Source organism: Gadus chalcogrammus, chromosome 16 (genome assembly GCF_026213295.1).
Source record: "Gadus chalcogrammus isolate NIFS_2021 chromosome 16, NIFS_Gcha_1.0, whole genome shotgun sequence".
NCBI classification, from domain to species: domain Eukaryota; kingdom Metazoa; phylum Chordata; class Actinopteri; order Gadiformes; family Gadidae; genus Gadus; species Gadus chalcogrammus.
The window spans coordinates 21,997,923-22,015,554 of record NC_079427.1 but is presented as its reverse complement, the minus strand read 5'-3'; positions in this window follow the sequence as shown (position 1 = coordinate 22,015,554).

Sequence of the window (17,632 nt, the reverse complement as noted above, 5' to 3'; positions counted from 1 at the left end):
CCATCTACGTTCCTCTATCAATAGAACCCACCGTAGCCCATCTACGTTCCACTATCAATAGAATCCACCGCAGGGACGTGCACAGGAATTTTGAGGGGCAGTTGCTCTGACCTGAAAAAAGGGCACCCCCTCCCCCCCCCCCATGCAGCTCTTTAACCCTGTACTTTCTAGCATGGTCCTCTCATATATGGTGATCAGCACTTAGGCCTACCTGCCCTATGTGCCTCCTCCTGGTCCACATTTTCAGAGTATCTGGAGGCTTGTGGCTGCTCCTCATCTTAAATGTAATGTAATTATGAAAAATTGCCATTAGTAGGCTAAAATATGAGTCTGATTAATTTATCAATTAGTCTACACGGTATAATTTTTTATCACTATGCAAAGTCTCTGTCCCACCTGCTGTATGGCTTTTTCGTAGCCCACCCTGTAGTGATGTGCTCCTCTTTGCTGCCTCCTTTAGTTGTCTCTCTCTCTCTCTCCTGAATCCTCCTCTTTTCACTGGGCATTTCGGTTTCACTTAACAATAACAAACAATACCCAAAAAAGTGATAAGATTTAGGCATGAACCATTTTGAATGAAAGAATTCATGTGATGCATTACTTCCATCATTTATTCTTCTTGTTAAAACGAAATGTTAGAAACTAACTATCAGCAGACATGTAGCTTAGTTTGCCTATCAAAAAAAAATGTGTAGACTATAGTGATAACGGGCTGCTTGTCTGCAAGCTAGCTAGCTGTCTGATTATTTAGGCTAAACGTTACGTGGCAAACTGAGCCTGGATTTATGAAGATTGTAATTAATTTCATAAAACGTGATGACGATTGTTTGTTTGTTATACATCTCAAATTCACCTTTTCCGACAACATCAAGGCAGTCGTCTCAAAGGTGCCGGTGTTCCGGTCGCGTGCAGCGCTGCAGCTACGTAAAGCGTCACACGCCGCGCGGCAACTCGCCGCCTCCATTCATTTCAATGAGGGAAGGGCGGCAGAGGGGAGGCGGCAAAAGCGGCTGTTGCCGCGCGGCAGAGTTTGCCCTCCCCCTACTGACTTTCACTCTAAGTGCCCGAACGGAATTGAATGAGGCTACGCATACTTTATGAAATGTTTCGAGTGGCGATTTTTTTTATCTAGGCCCACATGAAATTCTGCATCCATTAAATGATTAAAAAATATATATATTTTTCTTTTTCCTCGGAAGGGCAACGTGAGTCGAGGAGGGCATATGGGCAGTTGCCCAAGCAACCTGAGCAACCCCCCTGTGCACGTCCCTGATCCACCGTAGCCATCTACGTTCCCCTATCAATAGAACCCACCGTAGCCCATCTACGTTCCTCTATCAATAGAACCCACCGTAGCCCATCTACGTTCCTCTATCAATAGAACCCACCGTAGCCCATCTACGTTCCTCTATCAATAGAACCCACCGTAGCCCATCTACGTTCCTCTATCAATAGAACCCACCGTAGCCCATCTACGTTCCTCTATCAATAGAACCCACCGTAGCCCATCTACGTTCCTCTATCAATAGAGCCCACCGTAGCCCATCTAGATTCCTTTATCAAGAGACCATAAGACTAGGAGGTTCGGGGGGAGGAGTGGGGCGAAGTCCACTGCTATGTGCGACCACGGCCGGTGAGGAACAGGTAGAGGGCGCAGGAGACCAGCCGGAGCAGGGTGTGACGATTTGCCGCGGGCACAGATGGAACAGGCAGCCACGAAACCCTTGGTGTCGGCAGCCATGGAGGACCACCAAAACCGCTGTCGGAGGAGAGAGAGACAGCGGAGAAACCCTGGATGGCAGACAACTCTGGACTCGTGCCCCCATTGGAGAATGGCTGTGCAGGCCGCCGGGGAAACAAACATCCGACCCGGAGGGCAACCCTCGGGGGTAGGTAGTAGGGATGGGAATTGATAGGAATTTCACGATTCCGATTCCGATTCTGCTTATCGATCCGATTCCTTATCGATTCTCTTATCGATTCTCATTCTCATTGGGAGAAAATAAGCACAAATTTGTTTGTTTGTATTAAATCTCTTTAACAGTGCTCATTTGCATTCAAGTAACAAAATTAAACTGATGTAAACAAAATAAATAAGTCTTCTGTAAAGATGAGAACACAACTAACAACAACTTTGGCAAATTAAAAAAATTTGTGCAGAAAAATGATCATGTTTGCCCTCTCAGGAAGGATACGAGATTTTTCTGGACCTAGAGTGTCTCCAGCATTGGAGAACACCCTTTCAGAAGGGGTGGAGGACGCTCGGACACAGAGATACTTTTCAGCAAGAGCTGACAACACTGGCAATGTGTCGCTCTTCTTCCACTACCAGAGACTGGCACTGTCTTTGGTTGGAATGGGAGGAAGGCTTCTATAAAGCTGGATTTCTTGATCCACTCTCTGGGCTGTGGAGACAGGGGGCAGCTGCTGTGTGGAAAGCAGCTTGCCGTCCTCTTCTTCAAAAAGTTCCTCTAGGGCTGTCATCTTTTTCTGCTTTATGGGTGGCGTCTGAAATTATGACATAACAAGGTTTAGTTTTAAACTAAATAGTGTGATAAGCCCTGCCATCTATCATCATTCATCACAATTAGCTACATTAAACTTACGTAGTCCTCCTCTTCTTCTTCTTCTTCATTCTCTTCTTCTGCCTGCCCTTGTGTCTCTCTCGGCTCTGACAGCTTGAGAAGAAATGTAAAGTAAGAACCACAGAGCAAGAAGAAAAGGTCTCACAACAGAAATGTGCTAAAGGCATTGTCAAATTCAAATACAGTACCTTCTCCACTGCCTCTGTGTTTGCTGCCACTGCTGATGCCCTGACCCTGTCCCAGATGTCATCCATGTCCATTTTAGATTTAAATCTAGGATCCAACACAGTGGCTTCCTCCAGGAATGCATGGATATCACCATCCTTAAGTTTAAAATGGGGGACAAACACCAATTTAGGAGAAAATGTGACAATAACAATAAATAACCATTAGTGTATATATGATTAATTTTCATGTAGTAATTAATCGTGACATATCAGTAACTGTATCTGGTAACGTTTGGAAAGATCATTCCAGAGTCATCTGTCTGCACAGTGTAATGTTTTCGCAGTTTCTGAAGGATGGGCAATATCTGGCCACAGGTTGGAACTTTTTCGCTGGAGACAGCGAGTGTGGATGTGTCCTCATCAGCTGCACAAACTCCTCTGCTTTCCTCAGGTCCTCATTGCCCATTATGGCCAGTCTGCAACACAAACAAAACAAAAGTAACAATATTGCATAAACAACAAACATAACCTTTTTAATGTGGCTTTAGTCAACCAAGTTTTATATAAGTCATTTTAATTTTTTACTTCTTCTCCATGGGCTTTTTAAGCCGTTGGTCTATGGCTGCAGCTTGGATGGCAGGGAACTGTTCACACAATCTCTCCATCATCGAATACAGGGAGTTCCATCTAGTCCTCACATCTAAAAGGAGCATGTGCTGGGGCAGCTCTGCAGACACACACACACACACACACACACACACACACATTAAACAATGTAATATTACCATTACTTTATAATTTCCTAATCTGTTCATTTATGTTACAATTTGTAGCTCGTTAGCTTGCTATTAAAGTATTTACACATCTATTACTTACTGAGGAGTTGCTGCTTTTCCTTTAGGACGACTTTAGCCATGTGGGATCTCCTCATCCATACAATCACAGAACGAATCCTTGCTGCCCAGTTGGAAACTGTATTGCTGTTGTACAGCTTCTGAGCTCCAAGGTTAAGTGTGTGTGCAAAACATGGAAACTTGATGATGTTTAGCTTTTTGACAGCTATATCCATGTTTGCTGCGTTACCCACAGTTGCTGCCACCACCTTCTCTTTCACTCCAAACTCCTCCAGGATCCCCTCAATCTCCTCCGCAACAGCTATCCCTGTTTGAGCTTGGAACACTGCTTTGTTTTTAAGGACTTTTTCTTTACTCTGACCTTTCCTGACGTAGTGCAATGTGACGGTGAGGTAGTGGTCTTGACTGAAACTAGTCCAACCATCTGCTGTGATTGCTGCATTTGTGACATGTTTCAGGTCTGTGATCAGATTGCTCTTTTCAACCCCATACCAAGCAGGAATCGGATGATTTGTTAAACTGTCTCTGTTTGGGGCTTTTGTATTTTTACAACAAACTTAGTCACTGCTCGGTGACATTCGTTTATCCTCGCCTCGATCATTTTATTTCTCCCTGCCTCTGTGAACGGAGTAGCTAGAGGTGCACGAGATCTACTTGCTGTAGACTCTGAGCCGGTGTAAGAGCCAGCCTCTGAGCCAGCCTGACTCTGGCCGTCATACTCGTCTAAATTTGATGGAAAATGACAATGGAGATTATTCGTATAGTATACGTTTACACAAAGGAATGGCACGCACATTAATTAAGGAGTAGGGGTTTAAAGTTACCATCGGCATTTACAGATGGCGTCCCGATAGCTCCGCTGCTGATTGATTCACTTGCGTCGCTAGTTAGGAGTGTGTCAAACACGCGACATTCCTGGATATGAATTGCATGCTGTGTAGCCAAATGTTTAAGCATATTGGAGGTAGTTCCCCCCTTTGATGAAATTTACATTTTACAATTGTTGCAAGTGGCAACTTTGTCGTTTATCCGTGTGAAAGATGACCATACTTTAGAGCGCTTCTTCCTCTGCGGCGCCATGCTGTGTTCTGAACCAAAACAAAGCAGCGTGTGTGTGTGACGTCATGACGCATTTGCCGCGACCTGAACCAATAAGCGGAATCGTTAAGCAGGCTTGCTAATGATTCCAAGGAATCTGTAGACTTGGCACCGGTTCTGAACAAGAACTGGTTTTCGATTCCCATCCCTAGTAGGTAGTCCTTGCTGGGCGTCGAGCACCACCCGCTCAATCTCTCATCCGGCTGCCCCGATGACACAGGCGGGAGAGAGAATCCTTTCCTCCACCGACTGCAACACCGGGGAGTCGTACTGGCGAGAGAGAGCGTCGGCCTTGCCGTTCTTGGAACCAGGACGATAGGTGAGGGTAAAAGGAAAAACCGACCCAGGAAGAGAGGCCAACGTGCCTGGCGGGAGTTCGGCCTACGGGCGGTCTGGATGTAGGCCAGGTTCCGATGGTCCGTCCACACGATAAATGGATGCGTCGCTCCCTCCAACCAGTGACTCCACTCCACCAGTGCCTCCACTCCACAATGCCAGCACCACTGCTAGCAGCTCCGTTACCAACGTCATAGTTAGTCTCTGCGGAGCAAAGACGACGGGAGAAAAAGGAAAAGGGGTGTAATTTGTTGTCCAGCGCCGAGCGCTGGGACAACACTGCCCCAACCCCAGAGTTGGAGACATCCACTTCCACCACGAACTGGATAGCTGGATCGGGATGACACAGTACTGGAGCCGAGGAGAACAACTTCTTGAGTCGCAGAAACGTGGACTGAACCGCCTGCGACCAACCGAAAGGAACCTTAGTGGAGGTTAATTGGGTTAGGGGAGCAGCTACCCGACTATAATCCCTTATGAACCCTCTATAAAAGTTGGCAAATCCCAGGAACCTCTGTAGCTGTTTCCGAGTGGTTGGAACCGGCCACTCTGAAACCGCCCTCACCTTCTCAGGATCCGCCTGCAGTTGACCCCTCTGCACCACGAAGCCCAGGAAACTGACCGAGTCGGTGTGGAAGGAACATTTCTCAGCCTTGAACAACAGCTTGTTCTCCCATAACTGCCGTAACACCAACCGAACCTGCTGCTTGTGTTCAGCGAGGTCCCTAGAAAAAATCAAAATGTCATCGAGATAGACTACTACAAATCGGTGTAACATATCCCGGAGAACGTCATTGATTGGAGCCTGGAAAACGGCTGGTGCATTAGTGAGCCCGAAAGGCATAACGAGGTATTTGAAGTGACCCAGTGGAGTGTCGAACGCTGTCTTCCATTCGTCCCCCTCCCGGACGCGAACCAGGTGGTAGGCGTTCCGGAGATCCAGTTTACTGAAGATGGTGGCCTGGTGAGGAGGGCAGAGTCGAGAAGCGGAAGAGGGTACTTGTTCTTGACCGTGATGTCATTTATTCCCCTGTAGTCCACACAGGGGCACAGGGATTTGTCCTTCTCCACAAAGAAGAACCCTGCTCCCACGGGAGAGGAAGAAGGACGAATGAGGCCATTCGTCAGTGACTCGGAAATATAGTTCTCCATGGACTCTCTCTCCGGCTTAGACAAGTTGAACAGATTGCTGGAAGGCAGGGGGGCATCGGGCAACAAGTCAATAGAGCAGTCATATGGATGGTGAGGGGGCAGGGACTGGGCCCTATCTCTACTAAATACCTCCTGGAGGTCATGGTAAATGGAGGGAGCTCCAGAGAGGTCTATGGGGTCAGGTGAGTGAGGAGGAACGGCACACTTACTAGGGGGCGTGGCCGACCGAAGGCAGTGAGAGTGACAAAAAGTGCTCCAGCTGACTAAGGATGAGGTGGACCAGTCAATGTGGGGGTTATGCAATCTCAGCCAGGGAATGCCGAGCACAACGGGGGACGTGGGGGAGGGAATAACAAAAAGACTAGTTGGTTGCCCGAGAGCAGGAGCGAAATAGGAGTGGTCCGTTGAGTAACCCGAGCCAAGAGGAGGCCATCCAAGGCAAAGACCTCCTTGGGCTCAGGGAGTAAGTCCAGTCTCAGCTGGGCCAGAGAACAAAAGTCGTAGTCAATAAAGTTTTCATCAGAACCCGAGTCAATAAAAACAAAAAAAGACTCTAAATGCTGAAGACCAGGTAACTGACCCGGAACTAGGATCCGCGTGGGGAAATCCGGAGGACCGGCTACTCGGCTCACCAGCGGCCCCCTGGAAGCTGGTGAGCCTGCCCTTTTACTGTCTGTGGGAATGCGTCAAGAGAATGACCCCCCTCCCCACAGTAAAGACAGAGTTTGTTCCTAGTACGGCGGCGACGTTCTGCAGAGGGCTACCGCATCCTCCCCACCTGCATGGGCTCGGGCCCGAGTCCTACATCGGTGGAAGAAGCGGTGGGAGCAGAACGAGACATGGGGTTAGACCGGGCGACCGGCCTACCGGTAGATCCAGAACCAACAGTGGCGGGCGGAGGTTCGGGATGATTGCGTCTCTCCCTCAGTCTCTCTCTTAATCGATTGTCCAAGCGGGAGGCTAAGGCAATGACTTCATCCAACGAGCTGGTCTCGTCCCTAACCGCGAGGTCGTCTCTAATACGGTCGGTTAGTCCCTTCAAAAAAACGCTCTGTAAAGCCGTCTCATCCCACCCACTCTCCGCCGCCAGAATACGGAAACTTAATGCGAACTGAGCGACAGAGTCCGAGCCCTGACACAGGGTGAGAAGTCGGCTACTGGCTTCCTTTCCCCGAACCGGGTGGTCAAATACCCTCCGCAATTCGTAACAAAAATCGGCATAGGAAAGCGCGAGAGAGGGTCTAATAGTAGAGTTCGCTACCGCCCAGTCGTCGGCCTGGTCTGACAACAGACTCATCATAAAAGCAGTCTTAGTCGTGTCACTGGCGTAAGACAACGGCTGCTGTTCGAAAACTAGGGTGCACTGGTGTAAAAATTGCCTACAACGGGCAGGGAAGTCTGATGCGGAGGAGGCTGCCGGTCCATGGAGCGAGACGGGAGCGGCTAGGGAGGAGACCTGGGAACCAATCTGCTCCATACGGGCTCCGAGCTCTGACATGCCGGCGGAGAAACCTTGAACAACCTCGGAAAACTCCTGTAACGCAGCGTTGTGTTGACCGATCCTCGTGCCCTGCGAGGTGAGCGCCTGCCGAACCTTCTCTGACTCCGCGGGGTCCATGTTGGCCAGATTATTCTGTTACGGTTAGCGGAAATGTTAGTTTGGACCCCAGATGCAGAGACAGAGACAGTACGGACAATCCACGGTTTACTGTCAAAAAAGGGGAACTCAAAAGATATCCAGCGGGCAAGGCGAAGACAGGAGCGGGTAGGCGTAGCTGGCGGAGGCAACGGAGAATGCTGCGGTCCGTGGTAATCCGCTGGCGAGCAACTGGCTACTGGCGAAAAGATCACACAACGTTTAGGAATAACAAAATCAGGTCAGAGTATCGAAGGTCGATGTACACTCGTCAGCCAAAGTACCGAATGAGACGGAATAATCTAGCGCCGACGAGAAGTCCCCGCCAGGCTTAAGAAAGAGTGTGTGATGAGTTGATGAGGTAAAGGTGTGCCACGTTGCGGTGCCCAGCTCCGCTCACCACGCCCCGCACCTGTCTAAGAACCAATGCCTGTGGAGCAAATCATAGAACACCGTGACAACTGGGGTATCTGAATTCCACGATCAACCCGTTGGTGTACGCCTTCTTCTACAGTTGGTTTAGGAAGGTGTTTCAAATTATCGTTTCTGGTAGCATCTTTCGGTCTGACATGTCAGACACAAAACTGTTTGCAGAGTGACAGTGGTTTCATGTTGAGGCCGTTGGGAAGCTGTTGGGCCGTAAAAAGAAAGGCTTTTCAACTGATGGGTGGAATTTCAAAGAAATTAGTTTAGAAATTATTATTTTGTCCAATTAAATCTGTTTAGTCGTCATTAAAATAAAAATATATAATTTCATGGAACACAAAACCACCTAATACTGATATATTTATGGTACTATTCATGCCGGCTGTGTTATTGAGTTTCTCTCTACTTTTATTTTTTATTCCAGCAATGTTTGCTTTCGGGCAGTCTTGCTCTTATTTGTTGTTGTTTATTGCGGAACATTCCTGATGTTCCATGCTGTTTCTTTTCAAATGCTTAATTGAGTGTGAGGTGTTAAACCCACAAGCCGCACCACCACGGAATAATTTTCTTTAATTTTCTTTCCCTCATAAGTGTTAGTTGGCTACTTATTATAGGTGAGTGCTGCATGCAGTGCTCAACTATTGTTCTTCATAAGTTGTATTCTTTCTTTCTTTCTTTCTTTCTTTCTTTCTTTCTTTCTTTCTTTCTTTCTTTCTTTCTTTCTTATTCTCTGCAAATTTTCGGACCTATCTCCTTCCTCAATTTCTCACCTAGAGACTCCATTCAAATTTTAAAATGTTCATATTAGCTTGTTATCGCGTGCTTCTTTTCAGATTTTAAGATATTCTACTTTTAAAATGTTATCTTATTTTTAACATGGGAGTCAATGGGAGGACGGCGGAGCAAAATCAATTTTCAACCGTTTAATTTGTTGTTTATTGCGGAACATTCCTGATGTTCCATGCTGTTTCTTTTCAAATGCTTAATTGAGTGTGAGGTGTTAAACCCACAAGCCGCACCACCACGGAATAATTTTCTTTAATTTTCTTTCCCTCATAAGTGTTAGTTGGCTACTTATTATAGGTGAGTGCTGCATGCAGTGCTCAACTATTGTTCTTCATAAGTTGTATTCTTTCTTTCTTTCTTTCTTTCTTTCTTTCTTTCTTTCTTTCTTTCTTTCTTTCTTTCTTTCTTATTCTCTGCAAATTTTCGGACCTATCTCCTTCCTCAATTTCTCACCTAGAGACTCCATTCAAATTTTAAAATGTTCATATTAGCTTGTTATCGCGTGCTTCTTTTCAGATTTTAAGATATTCTACTTTTAAAATGTTATCTTATTTTTAACATGGGAGTCAATGGGAGGACGGCGGAGCAAAATCAATTTTCAACCGTTTACCTTTGTTAAAACCATTTAACAAATCTACACACACGTTTATCTTCAATAATATCAAAACTGAATTTCGATAGCATTTATACTTTCTTCAGAATCACATTTTTTGTTTCATACCGGCTTTGTTTACAGTTGGTATCATTGATTTACGTTGACGCTGGAGCGTGAGGACGTTCAGCAGTGTTGCATGATGGGGCGGTTTTTCCCGCCTGATTGGGCTACTTTTGTAGGACGTTCAGGCAGTGTTGCCAGATTGGGCGGTTTTTCCCGCTCTATTGGGCTATATTTTCAACCTCACTTTGTACTACAGCACTCACTGCATTTTCTGCAGGAAATTCATTTTCTAGTTGGCTACTACTGCTATCACCTGACACGCTGTATGTATCGGATCAAATTTTCTACGTTGTTTCCAGCATTCTGGGCCAGTAGCTGGCCGATCCCGATGCCATGTATCGGATGAGGACATCCCTAGTTCATATAAAATCAATTATGTGGCATGGTTCACTCATGTCCTCTCTTTAACTGCAGAAACCTCCAGAAAAGTTCAAAAGATGAATGATGGTTGACTTCAAGTACTTGAATTGGTTTATACTATAGCTATATATGAATGTTGTTCTTAAGCGCCAAAATATAAATCAAATCTGCGAATAAATCTATGGAAGATCAGAATTTATCTTAATCTTCCCTACGGTTCCATTCAAACTACATTTCCATTTGAAGTCCTTAATCTTATACTGATGGGCTAGTTATTAGGGGTCCAAGCCAACAGGTTGGATCCCTATTGGTTTTGTAGCGATTTTTTTGTTTTTGACATTGTACATAATGAACGAAGGCAACGTTTTCCCTTGAGCAAGGTAAAAGAAGGATAAGTATGAATTTAATAAAGTAGGTCCTAAGTGCCAAAATATAAATCAAATCTGCGACAAAATCTATGGAAGATCAGAATGTATCTTAATCTTCCTTACAATTCCATTCAGACTACGTTTACATTTTAAGTCCTTAATCTTATACTGATGAGCTTGTTATTTTGCTTGACATTGTACATAATAAACCAAGGCAACGTTTTCCTTTGAGCAAGGTAAAAGAAGTATAAGCAGGAATTTAATAAAGCAATAAAAACCCAGCGTAAAATGGTGTAGTCGTTATGTGTCTCTTGCTCAACACATCTTGCCCTCAACATTGTCCATGTTGCAATTTAAAGCCCTTTCCTGAGGGTTTGTGTTTGCATCTGGCCACATTGTCTGGGTAAATGGCCCATTCAGAGCAGAGTTAAAGTTAATTTGATGCATAAGAGTGATGGAAATGGTTATTAAATAATATCTATCAGTACTTACTACAATAATATCTATCAGTACTATCAGTACTACTACAATTTTAGTTATTTTTGTATTATGAATAACCCTACTCAGTGATTACTACTCAAAATTACATTAATTTGTGTCTGAACGCATCCTAATTCCATATTTCTTTCAGTACCTACACCATAATTCCAGAAGGAAAACCGTTGTTTGTTTTGTAAGGCTGAGCTCAGCTGGATAACGCATCACAGCTAGGTTACATGGACCGGCGGGGCCAGCACTAAAAGTTACCCTTTCGCTGAAGCTGCCACCTCCCATTGAATAGTAAATTTGACTGACGTGTGTAATCAGCCAATCAAATGTTGATGTGTAGTAATAGAACGACCCCAGGGCCCAGCAATATGCTGGCGCTGGCCCCCGGTGATGTCATCAGCGAATTTTCAATCGTTGGCGGTGTCACGTTAAAATTGCACCGGGGGCGAAAATTGTACCGGCCTACGTCATCAGTTGTCCGTTGCCAGGCAACTGATGACGTTGTCCGTTGTCCGTTGCAAGGCAACGGACAACAGATTAAGTAACGCCCCGTGCCCACTACCTCCGTCAGTTGTCCGTTGCCCATTGACTTTGAATGGGGACGGACGCGCAATGCATTGTGGATCCGTCCGTTCAGTTGGAGCGTTCGCCACCGTCAGAAAGTTGAAAAATGTTCAACTTTTTCGGCAGCGACGGTTCCGTCATCCAATCAGATCGCGTATGCAAATTTAAGCACTGTGACGCGACTCGGGCTCTGACGATACTGGAAAGCGGGAAAGCGGGTAAGCGGGTAATCTTGCATCGCAACAAGCAGGAAGAAGCGGGAAGAACCCGGCGAAGCGATTTGATTGGCTGACGGATGCCTCTGCAAAGACTACTCCCCCATCCGTCAGCCACGCCTTCCCACGTCCGTTGACTGACGATGCAGTGGGCACGAGGCGTAAGGGGTTGTCCGTTGCCAGGCAGGTTTCAATCGCGCTCATGTTGCCGAAGACAAAATAATATAATACAGATAACGGATCGCTAGATAACACTTGTTTTTATTTTATATTTGTATTGCATTTAATTGTTTAATAGAATTAAGCTAGTAAACTGAGTGTTTAATGTGTATCATAGTCTAGCTAGCTTGTGTTAATTTAATTTCCTTAATTAAATTTAGAGAATAGATTATAGGTAATAGATAGATAGATAGATAATAGATAGATAGATGGGTAGATAGGTGAGCAGGCATTTACTAACTGGTAAATGTTTTTCATTATTATTATTCACGTTATCCCCATGACATTTAGCTATTACTGTGTAGGGAAATAGATAAATACAATGCAATACAATACAAATATAAAGTTAGGAACGCTAATAAATGTAATTTGTAAAATAAGTGTTATCTGTCTTGTTGCGCTCAATGAACGAGTTTGCGAATGTTCAAGAACCTTCCCACGTCATTCGACGCGATCGCCCGTTTCCAGGCAACGGGCGACGCGATCGTCTGTTGCCAGCCAGGTTTGGAATGGATTGCTATGGATGACGTAGGCCAGTACAATTTTCGCCCCCGGTACAATTTTAACGTGACAGCGGTACAGAGTTGATCGTGAACTACTATGGCCACCGCCTTCACAGCACCTAGCAATCCTGTTTCTGTTTTCCTTTTTCAAGGTGATCGTTTGGAGAGAAGACAGATTTAATTTCAAGAGGAAAACCTACACCGAAGCCTGATGGGCTGACCCAGGCCGGTAAAGGTTTTGTGCAGCACTTTACAGCCACTATGACTGGCTAACGGCTAGCACCGTTCAGAATAACCTATTCTTCTCGTCGTGTTTGCTGTTCAACATCAGTGAGGGGACATGGAACCGCGCCAGATTTAGCAGTCTTAACAGCTTCACCAAGGCAGCATTAAAACATCAGGCCATGGGAGATGGGTGAGTTTTACTTTGCACTGTGTAGGAGCGATAATGTTGTTGTGGTACTTTAGTTCATAATGCATTTTTTTAATGTTTTTTTTTAAACACAAATATGTTGCTGGAATTTGGGCAGTAGGCTTACTTGTATGTTTCATTTTTGTTAATGAACTGGCGTTGCACTTGTAATATTGTCGCTATAGGCTACTTTATTGAATCCGTTGAAGTTGCAAAAGCATCCGGTGAAAATAACAATAACTGTGAAGACTCGTTTTTGGGTAATGTGTGGGATGTCCTGTCCCAGGTCCGGTCAGGAGACGAGCACCCGGTAACCTTCATCAGCCGGAAACTACTAGCCAGCGAGAGAGGGCGTACTCAACTGTAGAGAAGGAGGAGCTGGCGTTGAAGTGGGCCCTGGAGAAACTCTGTTATTATCTCCTCGGACACCACTTTACCCTCATCACCGACCACGCCCCCCCGAAATGGATGGCGACGGCCAAGGACACCAACGCCAGGGTGACGCGCTGGATCCTAGCCCTACAAGACTACCACTTCCAGGTGGTCCATCGACCACCTGGGCGTGCCTCGCCGGGCGTGCCAAGCTGCGACCGAACCGGCTTGGCAGCGTAAAAAGACCTATAGCCTACATCATCCTGCCCAACAATATGGGCAGGATCTAGACCAAGCTCTCCTAATCGGGTCAGCAATAGCCGTGTGTCAATGCCTAGTCATTCAAACGCAGAACATTTTTAATGTCTACAAATATTCAAGACTAGAGAATGCGCGCCAATCAATGAAACCTTATGCGGAATCAGATAACGTCCGCTCTCTTTGCTGCGCAAAGCATGTTTCCGAAATCAGCACCTAGTCGTCACACAAGCTATTTTAGATTTTTGTAATAAGGAAGGGGGGGCAAATGCCGTGAAAGAATGTACTCACAGTACATTCAGGATTAGGACCGATACATATGTCGGCCTAGGCCTAATCAATTGTGTTTTAATATCTTTAGCATTCAAATTATTGCAGTCTATTATTTTCGTAGGCTACTCTGCTGTTGGCCTTGATGGGGAGATATTTTTAATTGCTTTTCAACCCCATTTTCCTGCGACATTCCTGCGTCCCCCTCAGTACGGAGCCCATTTCAGCCCCTTGTCAGTGGACAGTTACAATCCTACGAACGTCGTCAGTGCAGTGAACGCGCGTTCATGTTAAGAGGAGTTTCGGGAAAGGTTCCAAAGAAATTCATGATGGTTCGCAAGATCCATCGTGAGAATCATGGTACAAGCGAAGATCCATCGTTATCGGGAATCGAGGGCCAGAGCATGTCTGATGCGGCAAATCAAATCAACGCCACTGGCAGATTCAAATGGCGCAGGATAAAGTTGCCCATTTGGGTGGGCATTCCACCCCTCCCCACTGATCTGAGCCTCGTTTCCCGATAACGTACACACACGCACACACGCACACAGACTATACACATACACACCAGTGGCGTAACATCATGGTGATATGCCCCGGTGCAAATATTTATTTTGTGCCCCTGGACAGGACTTCCGAGCAGGGGGGTGGGGGGTTGCACCGTCAATATTTACGCCACTGACACACACACACACACACACACACACACACACACACACACACACACACACACACACACACACACACACACACACACACACACACACACACAGGAAACTCAACGCTCTGAACAGCGCCCTCTCTACGGACAAGTAGTCCAAGGAAGATACGTTCCCTTCAACACAGCTGTAACCGCCCACCAATCAAGCAGGCACAGACAATCAGGGCCCTGTTTCCCGAAAGCATCGTTAGCCTAAGTGGATCGTGAAGTGCGTCGTACGAGCATCGTATAGTTTTCACACCGTTTCCCGAAAGCATCGTTGGCAACGAACGTCGTGAAAGAGCTCGTAGCTAACGTGGACTCCAGGGGTACTCGTAGGATGCTAAGAGCATCGTTAGCCTACTATAGCCTCAGTGGCGTCACCAGCGGACATTCCTTGTATTGGATGTGTTTTATTAAAACAAATCCAATACCACGGAATGCCCAGCTGGCACAATTTCGCAACCAAAAACAGTGGTTACCGCCGATATATTACTCATAGACTACTGTTAGATTTAAACAGCAAAGATGGAGACATGTTAGAAGTCAACAACAACATCATTTATTGCAGCAATTTAAAATTGCAAAAATACATGCACAGCCGAAATGTACCGATCAAACGCCACGTCACAAGGCATATAATAAAATCAAATGATTCCATTGCTCTTGTGTGGGAGGTCGCTTTCGAGCTGCACTTGCTGTCTCCCTCTGAATTGAATTCAACCATCGTGGTTAAAATGTCCTAATATTGATCAATGACAGAAGACATAGGCTATACTGTAGACATGAATCATGAGTCCAGCAGGTGTCGGATAATTTCTGCAGGCGTGTTTTGTTGCGATTGTTTGCATTAAGCACTATAGGCGCTTCGGTGAGGCTGTGATGAAGTTCACTATTTATTGGACCATGTCTAGACAGTAACGAACATCCCTCACCAAGGTTAATCGCGTTTGTAGTCTACACTCAGATGTGAACTCAATATTGCATGCGGGTGTCTTCATTCATAAAAAATGCCCAGCTGCGACCGAACCGGCTTGGCAGCGTAAAAAGACCTATAGCCTACATCATCCTGCCCAACAATATGGGCAGGATCTAGACCAAGCTCTCCTAATCGGGTCAGCAATAGCCGTGTGTCAATGCCTAGTCATTCAAACGCAGAACATTTTTAATGTCTACAAATATTCTAGACGAGAGACTGCGCGCCAATCAATGAAACCTTATGCGGAATCAGATAACGTCCGCTCTGGGCAAGGATAAAGTTGCCCATTTGCGTGGGCATTGCCACCCCTCCCCACTGATCTGGGCCTCGTTTCCCGATAACGTACACACACACCCACACAGACTATACACATACACACCAGTGGCGTAACATCATGGTGATATGCCCCAGTGTAAAAATATTTATTTTGTGCCCCTGGACAGGACTTCCGAGCAGGGGGGGGGGGGGTTCCACCATCAATATTTACGCCACTGACACACACACACACACACACACACACACACACACACACACACACACACACACACACACACACACACACACACACATACACATACACATACACACACACACACACACACACACTTGTTTAAGTCTTCCACTGGATGGGGCTCCACCATTATGCTTCTCCTGCGCTCTAATGTTGACTCACAGTGATTCTGGGATTGCGCTGGCCTCTCACTTGGCTCAGCTCGGAGAATCCAGCGCTCTGGGCTTCTGTTTGTCCCCTTTATCTTCCACGTTTTGTTAGGAGTGTGGATTCCAATAAAGGCTTGTTAAACAAAACAATTCATTCTCAGACTCAAGAGGGCCCTATCGCGGCCCAGGGCGTAAGCCGCTCTTTTGAACATCTAAATCCCCACACAGCCTCTGACTTCCTTTTGTTACTCGCTGGTGGTTCTTCCTCCTGTTCCTCACTGGCTCCTCTGCCCACAACCCCAACTGTGCCCTATCCACAGCAAGGGCTTAACCGTGTGTGTGTGTGTGTGTGTGTGTGTGTGTGTGTGTGTGTGTGTGTGTGTGTGTGTGTGTGTGTGTGTGTGTGTGTGTGTGTGTGTGTGTGTGTGTGTGTGTGTGTGTGTGTGCATGCCTATGTGTGTTGTGGCATCCAGCGTATACCGCCGCCACCCACTGAGTTGCGACGAAGAGCATCACTCTCTCCCGAATCAGCGAGATTGGGGGACACCAGGCCGGAGGCAGAGCAGAGGAACCATTTTGCAAGGAGCAGGAGGACAGACATTGGGGGGAAGACCAGGAGCGAGAGGCAGCTGAGAAGCGCTCGGGTCCGCGAGCGGCTAGAGGCTCACGGAGGCCCTAGAGACCGCGATTATATTATTTAAGTTGTATGCAATAAATGCCGAGTGCGGCTTAACCCTCGAAAACGTGTGATTCATACCTGGAACCCGGCTCATTGGGGTAGCGGGTTTCCACAGTGTGTGTTTGTGTGCAGGCCTACATGCGTGTGTGTGTTTGTGCTCGTGCCTGTATTGGTGTGTTTATATGCGTGCCAGCTTGCGTGCGTGTATGTTTCTATGTGTGCGTATCTGCATGTTTGTGTGTCTGTGTACCTGCATGCCTGTCGGTGTGTGTGTGTGTGTGTGTAAGCCTTTGTGTGTGCATGCTTGCATGCATTCATGTGTGTGTGTGTGTGTGTGTGTGTGTGTGTGCCTGCGCATGTGTGTGTTTGTGTGAACATGTGTGTGTGTGCGTGCCTGCATACGTGCGTTTGTGTGTGTGTGTGGTTGTGAGTGTATTTGTTTCTGTGCATGTGTGTGTGCATGCCTGCATGCGTTAGGGTGTGTGATGGGATGGTGGGGGGAGGGGGAATCAACAGATGGTAGATTAGAAATGTGCTCCATACATGTTTACTATGAATTCTGCTGGGGCAATGAAAAAATTAGGAAGAGGAGGGGGTTAATATTGATTTAATACAGATTTCATCACCCCAAATTGGGAAGGCAGATTTCAATGAGCTCCTCCCTAGATAGAAAGAAAAATAAGAAACATGAATAACTATCCCAGCAGCCCGACAGCGGTGCTGCCCTCCACTGACCACCTCTGGAACTGCAGTCGGCTGCTACTAGGAGCAGTCGGCCCGTACTCAGGGTCACTCATGTTGAAGGGTCGCTGGCACGTTGCCATTT